General features: G+C 48.0%; 1 pseudogene; it reads left to right on the top strand.

Moving 5' to 3' along the window:
• Nucleotides 1-3,319: 3,319 nt before the first annotated feature.
• LOC125532183 (small nucleolar RNA Z247) lies at nt 3,320-3,461 on the top strand (annotated as a pseudogene).
• Nucleotides 3,462-4,814: the final 1,353 nt, after the last annotated feature.

The following is a 4,814-nucleotide window of genomic DNA, read 5'->3' as shown; positions in this document are numbered from 1 at the left end:
TTAAAAAATGTTCATCATATGTCGTAATTTTTCTATCATGCATCAGAAAATATACAGGCTTCCGTGACAAGAAGTGAACATAAGGTATCAAAAGACACACTCCTCCATGTAAAATAGAAAGATTCATCTTCACTTTTTTGTAGTAGTCATGACCAACAGCCATCAGCAGCCGGCTCATTGGGCCTGGTTTACTTACAGCCTCTGCGACCTGCAAGTGAATGAGGCCGGTGCGTGGTTTTCGAAAAATGTTCATCATGTATTTAAACAAATGTCACCGTGTATTAACAAATATAACAAAAATCATATAAACACCACAATCGTTTTGGAAAAGGCAAAAGATCAATAAAAATAGGTTCCAGAAGACCAAAAAACCAGAAAGACCAACCGCTCTAAGAAACACTCACCGCAAGCAGGTTTCAAAACGAAGACGTGAAAAACATGTGTGTGTGGGCTCATCCGTGTGGCTTGTGTCAAAACATGATCAAGGTGTGTCCTAAAAATTTATTCATAAAATATTCAATGTGTATTAGAAGAAATGTTCAACATGTATGAAAAATGTTCACCATACATTTGAAAAAAATGTCCATCATACATTTGAATAATATTCAACTTGCATGAAAAAACAAATCAACATGTATACCAAATATGTACAACATGTATTGAAAAAGTCGGCATGTATTCGATAAAAAGAAAAATGAAAGAAAACAAGGAAAAACAAGAAAATAAAGACAATAAGAAAATATGTGAAAATCGTAAAGAAAAACACAGAGAGAGAAAAATCAAATTATGTGGAACCTCTCAAAATTGGTTGAAACCGATGAAAGATTCCAAGAACCGGTGCTTAGAACCTTTGTAAAACCACTTGGTAGATCATTAGCTGGGCCGGTTCATCCTAATAATCCTCTGGTGTGAGATGGTACTCGATCTAGCAGTATCGCACTAGCTCCTGCATGCACGCCTCCGCATAATGGGTGCCTTTCACGTGCTCAGTATGCGCCCGACGTACGACCCTATGCGTCGCCGGAAAACAACGGTGTGCAGATGCCGACCACAATGGGCAGAGCAGTGCCAGCGGCAGTCGAAACCAACCATGCAAGCCGCGCCAAATAAAAGTACGGAATGGGTGGGAATGGCTACTTATACGGTTATATCGTGATGCAATTTGCTCATGAAACCAGGTTAGGAAAAGGGACGGAATTATTGGGAGCAACCCACGTCCTCGGCTCCTCGCCGTTGGGCCACCTGGGTGCATCAGTGCATGCATGTCGGCGTCGTCAAAGCCCTGCCCAGCCACAACCACAAGCCGACGGACGACGCCATGACACCGGGTAGCTGGGAGCACAGGGGGCACTAGCCTTCGCATGATTGGTGCTTTTGACGCGCTCAGCGTGCACCCCACGTACCTCGTCGGAAAACGACGGTGGCCACACCCTAACGGATGTGCCGACCACAGCGGGCAGAGCTGCGCCAGCGGCCAGCGGCCGAAACCAACGATGCAACGCGGCACCAAACGAAAGCACGGAACGGGTGAGAATGGCTACTTACCCATACGTGTCGCTAATCCATCCGTTTGGCGGTTTCTTGGGTCCTTCCACGATCCGTACCATGAATCATAATTTGCAATGGCTCCCTTGTACTGGAATTCTGCGAGAAACGCCAAAGGTGTGAGTAGTACAAGCGTATTCATGTGTGTCGCGCCCAATGTATCCCTGTCTCGACATCATCACACCGCGATAGCGGATGGCCACCAACCAGTAGTCACTTTCCTCCCTCGCCTGGTGGAGTCGACTGATTAGTGCTGGGATTTACCTAACAACGATGCTTCATGCTTGAGGCCAGACTAACTAAGCAACCCAGGTGTATGCATCAGTGATTAGTAATAGTATTCACAGGGCTTCCTTGCTCATTGACAGCATTTGACATTTCAGCTCGCTACGCAGTCACAGGTGTTCGCGGACCGGAGACTGGCAATCCTATTCAACGCAGCAGCAGCAACAAAAACTTCAAGTGAAATGACTGCAATGTTGCTGTGGACGCTTCTAGTTCATGTGTATCAGTCTATCAGTGTTGTAGCAAAACTTCGACACAAAATGAACCTAATTCAATTTTTTTTCTTCACATGATGACCCATTTGCATGATGCCCGGACCTGGGCCTGAGGCTGGGCGCCATGCTGTCTATCATAGTGTCTCATTCCCGGGCGTCATGAAAAAAGGGCTATTTTATGAAGAAAAAATTACACCAGATTCATTTTATGTCAAAGTTTCATAACAGGTGCAAATTTATTAATTTTCACGCAAAACTGAAGGGTAGAGAAATTTCGTTCCTGACTTCCCGGTGCCTCGTTTGTGAAGTATACCGACGACGGCTACTATGCTTTGCACAACTGATAAATATGGCATCGGTCATAAATTTTAAGGGGGGTGCTAGGAGCCGAGTGAACAACTAGGTCCTGCGTCGGTGGCCTTCCCGACCGCACTCTCTGGCTTTTATAAGGCATCAGATCTGATAGCTCATGATCCACTTTCTTTCACCTCTTGATGTGTATCTCTCTCCTGTTAGAATATATTGCAACATGTATATGCTGTATGATTATAAACCGTATATACGCCCGGTAGAATAGCGTGTTGCGTGATCATTGTAATCAGGTAGTTGTGGTTGTTAGGATTTATCCTCATCTCTTTGTATAGCCTTTCTTGAGGATCAATCCAACACAACCGAACTACCAAATCTCGTAAACCTCTTTGCCTATATAACATGCAACGCGTCCCTGCCAGAGGCATATGCTTCATCCATTCTTTCATGGTATTAAGAGTCAACTTCCTCTCCAATATCCAACCCTAATCATGGCTAGCTCCAGCTCCGCCGCCGCCGCTTTTGCCCTCATTCCCATCGTTGATAAGCTGCACCGGGGTAACTACCTGTTCTGGTGCGCGCAAGCCCTAGCCACCATCCGCGGAGCGCAGCTGATTGATCATCTCAACCCTGATCACCAGTTCCCGGAGCCCAAGCTTGCCGACAAAGATGATAAGCCGACAGATGTACCAAACCCGGAGTATCTTGTCACCCTGGCGCAAGACTCGCAGGTGTTGAGTTTCATCTTCAACTCGATCTCGCCACCTGTGATGATCCAAGTCGCCCACTGCACCAAGGTCGTTGCGGCATGGACCGCCATCAGGGAGATGTTTCTCTCCCAGACGCAGGCCAACATCGTCAACACGCGGATCGCCTTCTCCACCACCAAAAAGGGCACCGTGACCATCGCCGACTACATCGGGCACATGAAAGCGCTGGGCGACGAGATGGCTTCAGCAGGCAAGCCGCTCGACGATGATGACATGGTCTCCTACATCCTCGCACGACTAGACAACGACTACATCTCGTTTGTCTCGTCCATCTGCGCCACGAGGACTGAACCAATCAACGTAGCCGAACTTTACTCTCAGTTGATCGGTTTTGGAAAGCGTCTTGCTATGTTCGAAGGTGGCAACCACTCCTCCCAGTCCTCGGCCAATGCTATCTCTCGTGGCCGTGGTGGTTTTGGCCGCAGTGGAGGTGACCGTGGCAATGGTGGCCGCGGCAATGGAGGAGGTGGCCGCGGCAACAGAGGCCGTGGCAATGGAGGCGGTGGCCGCAACAATGGAGGCCGCGGCAACGGCAACGGCAACAACAACGGAGGAGGCGATGATCTTCCTACCGTCTGCCAAATCTGCAACAGGCCGAACCACACCGCCCTTGAATGCTACCGTCGCTTCGACATCTCCTACACCAAAAACGAGAAGAGCGCCGGATCTGCCACAACCTCGTCCTATGGAGTAGATACCAACTGGTATCTGGACACCAGTGCCACCGACCACATCACCAGCGAGCTCGACAAGTTGACCGTCCACAACAAGTATCACGGCAACGATCAAGTCCACACTGCCAACGGAGAAGGTATGGAAATTAGTCATATTGGTCACACTACCGTTCGTACCCCTACTCGTGATCTTCATCTAAATAATATCTTGCATGTACTCGATGCCGCAGAAAACCTCATCTCTGCTCATCATTTGTCCACTGATAATCATACTTTCCTTGAAATTCACCCAAATTTCTTTCTCGTCAAGGAATAGGGAACGAGGAAAACCCTTCTGCACGGCAGGTGTAGACAAGGCCTCTACCCCGTATCATCGGCTCCTTTTAGTTCAAGAAAGCAAGCGTTTGGTGCAAATAAACTCCCTATTGAAAGGTGGCACAGTCGGCTAGGGCATCCGTCATCTACCATAGTGCGTTATGTTCTTAGCCATAATGATATTCCTTTTTCTAGTAGTGAGTTCAATAAAGAAGGTGTTTGTGATGCATGCCAAATGGGCAAAAGTCACCAACTTCCTTATCCTGGTTCAAACAGTGTGTCTAAAGCTCCTTTAGAGAAAATTTTCTCCGATGTATGGGGGCCTGCCCGTGATTCTATCAATAGAAAAAATTATTATGTGTCTTTCATTGATGATTACAGCAAATTGGTAGATGACGTAGAAAAATTATTATGCGGCTCTGGCAAAAAAACACAGAAAAAGGGAGAGAGAAAAGCAGTGCCTCCCGCTTGTGTGCATCACGACTCGCTCGCCCGCTTGGATAAATGGTGACGCTGCCTCACTGCCTCACCGTCGACACTTCTCACCTGCGTCATCGTCGTTGGTTGCAGCGTGACACGCCTCGATCGCCGCTCCACATACTCGCAACCGCAACACCCCGGTCGCCACGCCTATCGCAGCTCCCGTCAGCGACGGTCATAGCTCGGTGGAGCACCGGCGCCACCATCCAACTCGTATCAAA

This window comes from Triticum urartu, chromosome 3A (genome assembly GCF_056163025.1).
Source record: "Triticum urartu cultivar PI428250 chromosome 3A, HENAU_Tu73, whole genome shotgun sequence".
Classification (NCBI taxonomy): Eukaryota; Viridiplantae; Streptophyta; class Magnoliopsida; order Poales; family Poaceae; genus Triticum; species Triticum urartu.
Note: the sequence above shows the minus strand (reverse complement) of the source record. Positions and strands in the feature narration are given on the sequence as shown.